Raw genomic sequence first — 15333 nt, forward strand, 5'->3', positions numbered from 1 at the left:
CCCACCTGCCCATGGGTGATCCTGTCTAGAGGGGCCATGCACCCCCACATCAGTTAGCAATTAAGAAAATGCCTCATAGACATAACCACAGGCTTATCTGATCTGGGCTTTTCTTCAGCTGAGAATTCTTTCTCAGGTGACTGTAATTTGCATCAAGTTGACAAAAATTAACCAGCGCAGGGCCTAAGTGCAGCAGTAAGTATCCTAAGTGTCCATATAAGGGAAGGTGTGCAGGCAGCGACTAGAGGGACAGAAGAGGAAAGGACAGAGGAGAAGCCCTATGACGATAACACAGGCAGTTGCCCTAGATTTCTGTTCCTTGGATAAAGATTTCACAACTGGACCTAGAGAGACAGCACAGCAGGTAAAGAACCCCCCACCCCCTGAAGAGGACCCAAGTACAGAGGACCAAGCCACTTGGTCCTAGGGGACCTGATTCCTTCTTCTGATCTCCATGGGCACTTGCTCATATGTGGTGCACAGACCCCACATAGGTATACATAGATACAAATAAACAAACAACAAAGAATACCTGGACAAAAGCAACTTAGGAAAGAAAAGGTTTTCTTTGGCCCACAAGTTCAGGTTTCAGTTCATCACAGCAGGGACATCATGGCAACCAGAATTTGAAGCAACTTACTCATGTCCACAGTCAAAGGCTGAGGGAGGGAACACATGCTTGCTTTTGCTCAGCTAGTACCCTACTCTTACACAGTTCATGACACAAACTTGGAGAATAGTGTCACCCACTTTTAGGTTGGGTCTCCCCACATGAAAAAACAACCACCCACAGACATGCCTGTGGGTCAAGTCAATCTGAATAATTCCTCACCGAGACACAGGAATGCCAAAGGTGCACACAGCTAGTATTAGATGGAAGAGGAGCGGAAATGTCCTCCCACAGGCTTTCAAGGGAATGTCACCCAGGGACACCAAAGGTCTGGCCTCTGTCTTCCAGAGAATCGCATAGTGCATTTTTGTAGTTTAAGTCACCCAGTTAGAAGAATATGTCGTGATCGTGTCAGAAAACAAATACAACCTTAAAACATTAATTAATCTAAAAAGATACAGCTAGATGACCAAAAGCCATATATTAAATCGCATGTAAAATATTTAGAAAAGGCTATCATTGGAAAGCAACCCCTGGCATGCTGGGAGCTATGATGAAGAGAAAAAAAAAAAGTCTCCTGACGAACCATTATAGGATGGGGGGATGCTTTAAACAGGATTGTGGGAGATGAATGTGCAACTATAAATCTTGTCAGAAACATTCCACCCCACATCTGCCCTGAGGTCTATTATGGGATGTGTGCAAGCTATGACTCAATGGAGTGATTACCAAAGTAAAAATCCAAAGTATACAGCAGTGTGTTTGACAAAAATACCAAGTGCTTATATATAAAATACTCTAAAATAATCTTTCCTTGAATATGGCTGATATAAAAATTGAAGACATTCTTTACTGAGGAAATGAATACTATTTATTAAATATGAACATCTATGCCTAAAGGCTAAATAGTTTTATGGCCAAAAGTACCATCGACAAGGCCAACTTCAAAACTAATCTATTTGAGGAAAACTTTATCAGATGACAAAGAGTACCTGGTAATTCATGTTACTAGATTTCTTTAAACAGTAACAAGGAAAATAGATAAGAAACAGGAAAGACGAGGAATATGAAAATCAAAGACAACTGAGAGAAAATATATGCTTAGCTTTGCCAACCAGAGCATACAGAAAGAATGTGGACTCAGGCCTCCAACAAGTAGAAATAGGTAGCTGAGGGGAAGGAACATTCTATGGCATCTCCCAGTTCCAGGACACAGTACACTGAAGTTGACTCATCCCTTTAAGAGGAAGAACCATTGAGCAATAACATTTACTGTTGGTGAGAATGAGATTGGGGAACCAGAATCATTTCACAATTCTTTTAGAAATTTGTGTGCTATTATCAGCTGTTTTGAAAAGAAATTTTAAAAACGTGTTCATGTGTCGTGTGTGTGTGTGTGTGTGTGTGTGTGTGTTCATGTTTCCAAGGAGTCTGGAAGAGGACACCAATGTCTGTCTGGATAACTCTCCACTTCACTCCCTTGAGACAGTCTCTTCCTGACCTCTCAACCAAGCTGACCTGCCTGGGATCTTTTTGTCTGTACCCATCCCTTCAAGGGGGCTATAGTCATTCCTGGCCATGCCCTGCTTTTTATGTGAGTTGTGGAGAGTTGAACTCAAGTCCTCATGTTTGTACTCTTATCTACTGACCCATCTCTCTGGCTCTTAATAAGCAATCTTTTAATATGTATTTAATATATATTAATATGTATTAATAGAAATATATATATATTTCTATTAATATATATAGAAATATATATATCGATATATATAGAATATATATATATTTATATATATTCTATATATATATATAGAATATGTATGACATTATACATATTCTATACATATATATTATTCTATATATATACATATATATTATTATACATATATATTATACATATATATCTATATATATACATATATATTAATATATATATATATATATATATATAGAATAGGTATGACATTAAAAAATCTGTCTCCATAAAACAAATTAGGAAATTTCACAATGCTGCGTTTTTTAACTGTCTGGTTTTTTATGTAAAATATAGAAATAAATAAATATATATATATATATATATATATATATATATATATATATATATATCGAGCCTACTCTTAAAGGCCAAGAATCAGCCCATGTGTCATACTTACAATGATGTTTATTTCAGAATATTATCTGTAGGTAGTAAATTGAGTGGAGAAATGGCTGGCTGGATCAATACTGTATCCATTAGCATATGCTGTATGGTATATCAATGCTATATCCATTACTATAGGATGCTGTTCAGTATTTAAGTGGTTAAGAGATAGCAAACTAGAATTATCTGGTTGGTTTGAAAATTCTACTAGGTTTGGTACATGAGAAACACAAGTTTCAGAGAAGTATGTATGTGTTTGAACGGGTGAATCTTCTGTTCTCTGCTGTTGTTATGGTATTATTTCCCTTTGTAATAGGCCACCAATCGATTGCTTTTCTAAAGCAAATCAATATCTTGTTCCCTAATACCTTTTATCCTGTGAGCCCCCCACCCTGGTACCAAAATCATTACCTAAATCAATTACTTCATTGGTAGTTGCGGAAGAATCTTTATCTTATTTACAATAAACTCTATTGAAGAATATCCAAACATTTCTAAAGTTCTTTTTGCTCACAGCAAGCTTCAAGGGCTGCATGATCCACACCAGAGATGGGCTTTCTTTCTCTCTAACTTGGCCCTATAGACTAAAAATAAAGAGGCTTACCTCACTGCTGCTCATTCTTCCCACAACCAAACTGAATACGGCTGACATTTTGCTTTCTTTGAGACAATCTTACACTTGGAAAAAAAAATATTAGTGAAAGAGACAAGTAAATTGTTCTTGTGTTTTTGGCAACTGCATCAGTGGTATAAATTAATAAAACCAGGATAAAATTATTCATCTACTCTAACGCTTCTGCACTCGACAGTTGTCTTTTGAAGTTTCTGCCAAAAGCTAGTTTAGTGATGTTGCCCATGAGTAGTATTTTTCTGGGTATGACATTAAAAATCTGTCTCCATAAAACAAATTAGGAAATTTCACAATGCTGCGTTTTTTAACTGTCTGGTTTTTGATGTAAAATACTTGAACTCTTTGAAAATAAACTGGAACCTTTTGAGTACAAGGGGCTAAAGATATAAATTTCTCTTAGCCTCACGTTGCATTGTCTAAAATTTTTTTTTTTTTAAATAATAGGCTGAAGGCATGGTTCTGTTGTATAGCGTGTTTGGCTTGTGTCAGACTATGGGTTCAATTCTGGGACAGAAATGTGTTCCAATGATGACACTGCTGCTCTGTGGCTCTGTTAAAGACTGAAATGGAAAGCAAGTGAACCTTTTGCTTGAAACCAGATTAAAAGCCAAATCCTGTGCTGGTCTATTCAGAGTTGCCCTAAACGTAGCATGGATGTCCCTTGTGACCTGCACTGTCAATGGAATCATAGTTTAAAAGTCAAGTTCTGAGATGTTGAGTATAGTTCAGTGGCACACAGTAGGCCTCCAGGGGTCTGGTTCCCAACACTGAACAAAAAGACATGAAAATCTTCATCGGATAGTTTCCTCACTTTAATCTCTACAGAAGCAGGAGAATTCACTTATGGATTCCAGGAATATTTATTTTTACATCATGAGATATTTTTTCCCATCAATTTTTCTCTACCTGGACTGAAGGTAATTCTAGGTTTGTAAAGCCACATAAAGCAAAAGGCTCCATTCATGCATCATGATATCTTAGTTAAATGAAGATGGGTTTTAGTCCCAGCTCTGTTGAGTGATGTGTGCCTCTGAGATGCCGCACTGTCAAAGAGGTCGTGTGTGTGTGTGTGTGTGTGTGTGTGTGTGTGTGTGTGTGTGTCCATAAACTCTTTTCCTGTTTAAAATTCCATATTGTTAGGTACAACAATGCCTCTGTACCTAACAAAGAGGGTATACTTCATTCATCCATTGTACTAGGCTTGGTCATGTGCCTGGCTTTACCTTCTATGCTCAGGAAAGTAACTAGCAGCTCAATTATGGAGGAAGGAAAGCTCCATGCGGGTCAGAGTCATAGACATTCTTTCTCATCAGAGTGTTAGACTCGTCTGATGTGTTCTCACGTCATCTGCTTGAACCTCTGTCATCACCAGTGACCTTTATATGTCCACCTCTCATCCGGTCACAGTCTCACTACTTTAGTAGTGTTTGACCTTGTTCATTTTCCCCTCCCTGGGGACAGATTCCTTTGTGGCTATCAGGATTGTTGGCATTTTGTCTAGGCTCCACCCCATAATTACCTGGCAACAGCCAGGTGTGCCTGACTCACTGTAAAAGGGGCTGCTCGCCCCCTCCTCTCTCTCTTGCTCTCTTGCCTTCTTGCTCTGGCTCTGTCCTCTTCCTCCTGCTTCCCCTCTCTCTTTATTCCCCTCTCCCTCTCTCTCCACGTGCTCATGGCCAGCCTCTACTCCTCTACACTCTCTCTCTCTCTCTCTCTCTCTGTCTCTCTCTCTCTGTCTCTCTCTCTGCTTTTCTCTGTCTCCACTACCCTCTCAACTCTCCTCCACATGCCCTGAATAAACTCTATTCTATCCTATACCTTCATGTGGCTGGTCTCTCAGGGGGAAGCATTGCCTTAGCACCAGCCCTTAGGGGCACCCCGTTTCCCCACACCTTACCACACCACCACCAAACATATCTCTTCTCTATATATATTTTTATAAAACACAACAAACATTGTAGCCAACAGCCCCCCTTGTTTCAGTGGCTGCATCTTTTTCATCTTCTTTACAAACTCCTGGCATTTGAAATGCCAGAGGGCTCTGAACCTTCACTCTTGGGCCTCTTGTATTCTCTCTTTTTACTCCTAGTGCCGTGAATTACTGCCACTCCATCCTTCCCCTCTTTTGTTTGTTGTTTTGTTTTTCACAACAAGGTTTCGTTGTTTATCCCTTACTGGCCTGGAACTCTCTTTGTAGACAAGGCTGGCCTCGAACTCACAGAGATTTACCTACCTCTGCCTCCCGAGTCCTAGGGATTAAAGGCATGTGCCACCATTGCCAAGCCCAAATCCCTATCTTGAGCTTCACTTGTTTCCTGAACGAGTCCCATAGCTTATATGTAATTAAGGAGTGAGAGTAAAATCCAGATTCTGTCCTCTCTCTTGCTCCTGCGAAGATGCTGAGACTTGCTGAGGTTTACTGGTGGTGGTGAGAAGACAAGAACAGCAGAGAGAAGTGGAACCTGAACTGCAGCTGTGGTCAGAGCCGAGGTTAAGCTGGCTGTGCGAGCCGGGGGAACCCTCAGAGTCATTCCGGTTGAAGCATCTACATCTGTGTGGCCCAACTTCATGGATGCATGCTTCCCTCAGCCACGAAGAAGGCTTGGGTGAAGTAGCTCCCTTCCATCAAGAACAACCTCTAACTAAAATCCAGTTGGGAGCTCTTGTCAGACATTTGTAGCAACTAGGGAAACGGGCCTCTCATCCTCCAGGGTCACCAGGTGACAGCACAGAGCTTCTGCTGCCGCTCATTATTGGGTAGCCACCATCATCCATCACACAGCTTGTCCTTCAAAGAATATATTCTTTGTCCAGTTATTTGTTTCTTATTCCTTTCTAGGACGTATCACCGTGATAGCAGATACTTCCTCTCTTCCATTTTTGTTTTATATAGCCAGCATCTGCAACTACGAACCATAACACAGTAAATGAACATTATCAGATATACTATATGCGTCCTAAATGCTAGGGACTATTTTACATTTAAGAACTGTGGAAATAAATAAAACAGTCTAAGTCACTATTCTCATGGGGCTGAGGATCAAGTAGAAATTATTTGCACATACAGCACATAGGGGAAGTATATACTGTACTTTAAAAAGTGGAACTGTATGGTCTGAGACTGCACCTTTGTGGTAAAGTGCTTGCTTAGCATGCCCAAAGTCTTGGGTTCCATAGCTAGCACCTGGTAAACTTAGAACAGTGGTACATATCTGTGATGCCAGTTCTTGGGAGGCAGAGGCAAGATCAGAAGTTCAAAGGTCACTCTTGGATGTATAGTGAGTGTGAGGGCAACCTAGGATACGCAAAATCTTGTCTCAAACAACAAAATGGAATTACAGCTAAATTAGGTTGAATAGTATTTTACTAATCTATCTACATTAAGCAGTCTGCCATACAAAAATTTTAACTGATTTTCATGAGAACAGTGGAGACTAGGTTTGGCTAGAGATATTTATTTGCTTGGAAAGAAATCTTACATCACTGGGACACACTTGTTTTGCCCAGTTTAAAAGTAAAGTATCTGGGGATGCAGGAGGGAATAAGAGACCCCAATTCCAGCCCCCCTCAAAACAAAAAGGGATACTTGCTTTACCAGGGTTTTTATCAGCCCACATTCCTTCCTCTGCAGCTAAAGAGTAAGGCTGTAATTACATTTGAGTAGATAAGGGATAAAGTGTTTTCGAAATGAATGGATAATTTACGGTTACTTTGCACATACAAATATAATTTTTCCATTACTTCAGTTTCAGTGACAGTTAAGATGTAATAAGGACCAGGAAATAACACTTTAGCTTTTATGTCATTATCGCTGAGCCACAGATGCATCTTTTTAATAGCAGCCATCTCCTTAAAAGCTGTGTTTTCTATGGCGAGTTTGATCTGCTCCCACAGCAGCTGACTAGCGTTTCACATCCCAGAGCTTTGGTGGGACAGTGGCTTCCCGTCTTGCCTAGTTATGACCACCAACAGTCAGTTCTTGGTTTGGGACTCATGAGATGATTGCCATTTCTAGCATGCTTGCACGGGAAATCTCAGATTGCTCTGGACATGGGAATCTTTGGGTCTCCTGTGCCCCTGCACATTATTGTCAAAGGCATGCAAACTGATACAGGGGGAGTTTTCCATCTCTGCTTTCTACAAGTCATTTCAGCGAAGTCTACACGTCATTTCGGTGAGGGAAGCTTGGAGAAGACCCAAGCCCATTTGGGCCAGTAAGACGGCTTAGTGGACAAAGGCACTTGCCACCAAGCCTGGTTACCTGAGTTAAAGCTTCAAACCCACATGCTGGAAGCAGAAAACTGACTCCTGTAACTTCTCCTCTGATTCCACATGCACATGTTCACATATTTGTGCAGAATAAATAACTGTAGAACAAGGTTAAAAGGAATGTCTACTTATTCATGTGACACAGGATCTGTGGTGGTCAGTGCTCTGTGGGGTCTACAGTCCCTTAGGAGAAGCTCTCTGGGCATGCCTATGGGGGATTATCTTGATTTCGTTCATTGATGTCGGAAGGCCCATCTTAACTGTGGGCAAGAGCAATTTCTAGACAGAGACGCTGAACTGAAACTGGGATGAGTATGCATTTATTGCTTCCTGCTTCTTGATGGTGGGTGTTATGTGGTGACCAGTTGCTTCAAGTTCCTCCTGCCTTGACATCTTCACCAGGATGGATGGTACCTTGAACTGTGAGCCATTTTTTCTTCTTTCTTAAGGTGTTTTGTTGGGGGAGGGGGCAGGTGGGCAGGGTCGATGTATTCTATAAAAGCAATAGGAGAAGAAACTAAGACAGAGTCTCCTGTACCTTGGCCTAGGCTTCAAATCACTATGTTAACTGAGGCTAGCCTTGACTTTCTGTTCTCCTGCCTCCACTTCCTTTGTGCTGAGATTACACTCACACAATATCATAGCTGTCTTCTGTAGTGCTGGGGCTGGGACACAGGACTCTGTTCATGTGAAGCAAGCATCCTGTCAAGCGAGTCGTGGGAATGTCAGTGTGAAAACTGAAAAAAAAAAAAAAGATGAGGCACGTTGTATGTTTGCATATGTGTACACATGTATATGGTGTGTTCTCCTGTGTGCATGTATGGAGGCAAGAACGTGACTTTCTCTATTGCTCTCTACCTTACTATTTGGCTGTGGAGATCTCTCCTTGAACCCGAGTGCGCTGAATAGTCTAAAGCCACTGGTCACCAAGCCTTTGGGTTCTGCCCCTCTGCCCATTGGGGCAGGTACAGGTGCACGCTAAGCACCCAGCCTTTGTGAATGCTGTCTATTGGCAGAAAACAGTTCACCACTCAGTCACCTCCCTAGCCCCAAATTTCATTCTTTTTTTTTTTTTTTTCAGAGCTGAGGACTGAACCCAGGGCCTTGCGCTTGCTAGGCGATATTAAGTAATCAAAGTGGCTGGGCCACACTAATCTCTACTTCAGTCCATGGGCTCCTTTATAAAATAAACCTTAGTTCTCTGAGAAAGGCCAATATCAGTTTGACATTAATAGGCTGTGAGGTCATCTCCACTTCTTGTATTTAAGGAAAAGTCTTATAGATCGCAGGCTTGCCCAAACTCGAGGTGTAGACTGTGTAGCAGAGGACATCTCAGCCTCCTGTTTCTGTCTCCCGAGTGCTAAGGTTACAGGTGTGTGCCACTGCATGCGGCCATCGTGTGGTAGCATCAGTCTCTCAGCCCTGGGAACAGGGTTGCAAATATCCATGCTCTTTCGGATGCTGATTCTTCCCACAATCGTGTCCTCTGCAGCTTCTCTATGACTTGGTGAGAAAGAAGCATTTCTTGCTGTGTGTTATCAGCGCGCTATCACAAGTCCATGCAATGTAATCGGTGGTTGAAACATTGCTCTCACATAGTTCTGGCCTCATAATATGCTTTTCCACTGTACTCTAAAACAAACAAACAAACAAACAAAAAACAAAACAAAAAACTCAGAAGGTTTGCAGCTCTTGGAAAATATTTGTATTTATTCTTTGACATTTTTGCTGGTAGTGGCACAGGCTTTTAATCCCAGCACCTTGGGAGGCAGAGGCAGGAATATCTCTGAGTTTGAGACCAGCCTGCTCTACAAAGTGAGTTCCAGAATAGCAAGGGCTACACAGAAAACCTGTTTTTGAAAAACAACAAAAAAATTTTTTTCATACATGTGTACAATGTATCTTGATTGTATCCACCTCACTCACTTCCTCTCTCCAGTTTCCCAAGATTCTGAAACAAATCTCCATCCCACCTTCATGTAATTATTATTATTAACATTAATACACTGTGTCTAATTAGGGCTGCCTGTATATGCATGAAGTAGGGTTATCCACTTGGGCATTGACAATCTACCAGGATATTCCTTCCTAAAGAAAAGTGACTCTCCTTTCCCTAGTAGCCATCAGCTACCAGTAGACATCAAATAGGGGGTGGGTCCTCAGTAGCCCCTCCCCTATTCCTGCTGAAAAAATTTTTAAAGGTTTATTTCTTTTTTTTACTTTATGTATATAGGCGTTTTTTCCTGCACATGTGTGTGTGTGTGTGTGGGGGGAACATGAATGGAGTGCCTGAGGGGGCCAGAAGAGGGACAAATGGGTGCTGGGAATTGAACCTGGGTCCACTGGAAGTGGCAGATGGTGCTCTTAACCACTAAGCCATCTCTCCAGCCCCACCCTCCCCCCCTTTTTTTTTTGGTTTTTCCAGACAGGGTTTCTCTGTATTAGCCCTGGCTGTCCTGGAACTCACTCTGTAGACCAGGCTGGCCTCGAACTCAGAAATCTGCCTGCCTCTGCCTCCCAAGTGCTGGGATTAAAGGCGTGCGCCACCACCGCCCGCCTGCTGAAAATTTTAATCAGTTTGATTTTATGCAGGAAACCCCAGCTGCTGTGAATTTGTGATATGACAGCCATGCCATGTTCAGGAGATAGAATCCTACGACATTCCTCCCCGTTCCCTGGCTCTCCATGCCCTCTGCTGAGGTGTTCCGTGAGCCTCTGAAGGCAAGGGTTGTTGAGATAGGTGTCACATCTGGAGCTGAGCATTTCCAACCTTAATACGTTAGTAATTCCTGTGTGATCACCAAGAGAGTAAGTGCAGAATGGGGTTCACATCTCTAAGTCACGACTCAGGCTCAGCTTAGGGAGTTTCGTGAGGTTTCTGTTCTTTTGTATTTTGCTTTCTTGAGCTCTCACACTCTAGGTGCACTGGCCTAGGGCTCACTCTTGGCAGAGATTTTCCTACTACAGCCTCCAAGGGCTGGCGTTACAGGTATGAGTGTGCATGCCTGAGTGTGCTCGCCCAGCTAAGCCCTGTGTTTCCTGTTGGAGCTGCATGTGAATGGTATTATGAGAGCAAGGTGGGATTTTCCACTTTGGGGGGCTTTCTCAGTTTCTGTATGTCACAAATGTGTTTTGCTTTAGTTGTTCATTGCTGTTACAGCATCTTCTTCCACCTCTAACAAGTTTGTATGAAGAACAGTTTTAGGGCTGGCAAGATGAGCAGTTGGTACTGTGATGACCCAAGAACAACTCCTCAAACCCACCTGCAGACACCTGGCACACACCACACATCACATACACACCACACACATCACATACAGCATACACACACACACACCATACAAACACATACATACCACACCATACACACCACACACATACACCATTCACACCACACCCTACACCCACACATACACACATACACCACACACACACACCATATACCACACACACATACCACACATAACATACACACTACACATACACAAATCACACACACACACACCACCACACACACACACCACACCACACAAACATATATATATACATGTACAATACACCATACAAACCACACACATACACACACCATACACCATTCACACCATACCACACCACACACAAACATTCACACACATACCACATACACACACCATATACCACACACCACACATACCACACATACATACACATACCACACACACCATACACACCACACCACACCACACACACACCACATACACTATACAACACACACACACACACACACACACCCCACAGGAAAGGGATATGATTTAGATATGGGGTCAATGCAAATGTTATCAGTTAAGATGCAGTTTTGCTTCATCATCAGTAGATTGAGCCCCTAGTACAATAGCACTGCTTATTCCCATACACAATGGAAGATAGCCATGTTAGACAGAGACAAAGAACATCTCGTGACACCACACACAGAGACAGGAATGTTTACAAGGAGTGGTGTGTAGTAGTATATTTTCCTTCTAACCTCTCCCCTTCCCTCCCTTTCTTCTCCTTCTGACAGGATCTTGCGACATAGCCCAGGCTGGCCTGAAACTTGTGATCGTCCTGTGTCTGCCTACTGATGTCTGGGATGGCAGATGTACGCTAACACACCTGGCTATGATGTAACTACTTGAACATTTTCTTTCTTCTCCTTTGTTATCTTCTCATTTCCTCCCCAAGGCATTTTTTCTTCCTCTTCTTCTTTCATGTAGACATGAACTTCTGTTGGGTCACATTCTGAGTTTCTATGACTCTAGTTAGAAGTTTCTGGGCTCAGCCTTTCAGGCCTGGCTAGCAAGGCTAGACAGACAGAAAGACAAATGATTAAGCTGAGCTAAGAGTTAATTGTTCAGATCGATCATCCACTGTTACATAAGAAATCCTCCCGCCCCCAGATTAACCACTTCAAACAAATACAATGTCCCTGTGTCTGAGGGCTGGGAATGCAGGGTGGCTGGGCTGACTAAAGGTCTCTCCTGAGGCCACAGTCAAGCTGTTTGCAGTGAGGTCTCTGGAGCTGTGATTGAAGCTGGCGGGTTTCTCACAAATCACATGGATATGGCTGTCGAGAGGGGCTTCACTTCCTTCCCAGGGACCTTTTCACTGGACTGCTCATGGCACAAATTTCCCCAGAGCAAGTGACATAGGGACAGTGAGCAAGATAGCAGCAATCTTTCAAAAATTCATCTGGGTCATGATGGATCACTGCTTCTGTCTTATCCTCTGGCCACCCAGAATAACTTTAGCATACGATGTGAGGGAACTCACACAGCTCCAAGCACCCAGGTGTGAGGATTGTTTCGTGCCGTCTTGGAGGCTGTTTTTCATGGTGTTCTCTCAGGGTCCCCAGGAGGAACAACATGAGCTCGGGACTCTCACAAAGGCTGATGGACAGTTAACAAACACAGCCAGGGTTACTCCATCACTGCGACAACTGAAAGTACTCTGGAACCATTTCTGCGTGATGTCATCATCCCTGCTTGCTTCCATATGTGATAAAGAAGGACCTAGACTCTGGAGTAACGTGAATTTAAGATTAGTTTATATTTTCAAAAACGTTAAGAACCTATGGTTTTGAAGTCACTAAAGGTTGACTGTCCCATGACAAGGAGGGTTGAAGTCACTAAAGGTTGACTGTCTTGTAACATGGAGGATTGTACTAGTAGTTAGAAATGAACTTCTACCATTCCTTAGCACAGGCCTGGCTGGAGCCACTGACGCTCTTAAACTTTACCCTTCTGTGAGTAGGAGATGGAACTTCCTATCTCATCCTACCGCCTAAGGCTCAAGTTACACAGACAATGGACAGCTCTCATATGAGCTCAATCATTCCAAAACACTTAAGTCCCCCAGCCCTAGAGGCATAAAATTTCTGCCTGGAAGGCCACAGCGGCCACGCATTCCCTTGAGCCTTAAGTGATGAGTCAGGTCTCTCTTAAGACATTTGTACAAGACACTCTTGCTCCTCATGACAGTTTCTTTGGTTGTGAGATGACTTCTGGACTGTGTATGTATTCCTCTGCTGTGTGTAGCCTTCCTGGACCACTGCTGATTTTAGAGTTCCTTTGCTCCCCCCCACCCTGCTTCTCCTGGTCATATCCATATTTCCTTTGAGAAGGGGAACATTCCACCCCTCCCAGTCCTCTGAACACTGTCTCCACTTCCCTGATGCCTGGGTCACTCCAGAACACGGTGTTTTCCTTTCAGCTTTGATCTTTGTTGTTGTTGGGTTTTGTTGTTTTTGACACACGGTCACACTTAGCACAGGCTGGTCTTGAACTCATTGTGTATAGTCAAGTGTGCTGGCTAGTCTTATGTGAACTCCACACAAGCTAGAGTTATCTGAAACAAGGCAACCTTAGTTGTAAAAAGGCTGCTATAAGGTCAGGCTGTAAGTCATTTTCTTAGTCAGTGATTGATGAGAGAGGGCCCAGCCCATTGTGAGTGGGGTCACCCCTGGGCTGGTGGTCCTGGGGTCTATAAGAAAGTAGGCTGAGCAATCCATAAGGAGCAAGCCAGTAAGCAGTACCCCTCCATGGCCTCTGCATAGCGCCTGCCTGCCAAGTCCTGCCCACTGTGAGTTCCTGTGGTGATGTCCTTAGATAATGAACAGTGATATAGAAGTGTAAGACAAATAAACCATCTCTTCCAATCCCCCAAATTTGCTTTTTGGTTATGGTATTTTGTTGCAGCAATAGAAATTAAGGCACCTAATTAAGGCACCAAGGATGATCTTAATCTTCTGATCTTTCTGTCTCTACTTCTTGAGTGCTGGGATCACACATGTGCCTGTGGTGACACCCAGTTGATGGAGTGCTAGGGCACAGTCCTGTGGCCTCATGCAGGCTAGGCCAGCACTCCACTGACTGAGCTGTACCCCCAGAACCTTCTGAAGCGTTGTCTTTCCATCAAAACTTCTAGATAAGCCCTTCTACTCACAGTGGCCTTCCATTCCTATGCTTCCTATGTGGTGAGCTGGGGAAATACAAGTTTCCTTGTGAAAGGGCATGTCCATTTCTTTCCCTTTACTCAAGAGAACTGTACTGAGGACTCCAGTTTCCCCGTCATCTTCCTCCCATCTCCATCAGTCTTGGGACTTTTCCTCCACTTTATTCCTTGGTCCTTGCTCATCTTTACTCTCAGATGACTTTTGTCTGATTCAGAGAAGCCACAGATAAGAGAATATGTAACATCCTCCCTATCCTTTTACAGCCTTGCTGTCCCTACATGGGAGTTCCCCGTGACTAGCCCTGCTGAATTAGGCTTTCTTGGGCCTTTCCTTCCAACAACAATTCCCTTGTCACAGGGACACTATTGCTGTGAAGAAACATTGCAATCTAAAGGAAGTTAAGGGAGAAAGGGTTCATTTGGCTTATACTTCCACATCACCGTTCATCACCGAAGGAAGTTAGACTGGAACTCAAACACGTCTGGATCCTGGATGCAGGAGCTGATGCACAGGCCATGGAGGGGTGTTACTTACTGGCTTGTTCACAAGGCTTGCTCAGCCTGCTATCTTATATGAGCCCAGGGATAGCACCATTCACAACGGGCTGGGTCCCTTCCACATCACCGTTCATCACTGAAGGAAGTTAGACTGGAACTCAAACACGTCTGGATCCTGGATGCAGGAGCTGATGCACAGGCCGTGGAGGGGTGTTACTTACTGGCTTGTTCACAAGGCTTGCTCAGCCTGCTATCTTATATGAGCCCAGGGATAGCACCATTCACAACGGGCTGGGTCCTCCCCCATGATCACTAATTACGAAAATGCCTGATCTCACAGAGGCATTTTCTCAATTGACGCTCCCTCCTCTCTGACAATGCTAGCTTGGGTCAAGTTGGCATAAAACTAGCCAGGACAACCTTGGTTTATACTTCAACTTCTACATCTACCCTAGTTCTTTCTTATCTCAATCCTCACAAGTCTCTTTTTACGCGGAAACACTGCCTCATCACATCTCCTCTACTGCTCACTGACACACCACACAAGACCAACTTGATGGGAAAAATCTCTTTGTTTCCCAATTGCCTGTCTCTACTAACTACAACCAACCTTTCCTCAATCCTATATTTACACATGTCTTTCACCTGGAAACTATTGTGCCCATCATGGTCACTAACCTCATCCGGGGGGTTAATGCTGGTTACCAACTTCCCTCA

The sequence above is a fragment of the Arvicanthis niloticus genome, chromosome 4, assembly GCF_011762505.2.
Source record: "Arvicanthis niloticus isolate mArvNil1 chromosome 4, mArvNil1.pat.X, whole genome shotgun sequence".
NCBI classification, from domain to species: Eukaryota; Metazoa; Chordata; class Mammalia; order Rodentia; family Muridae; genus Arvicanthis; species Arvicanthis niloticus.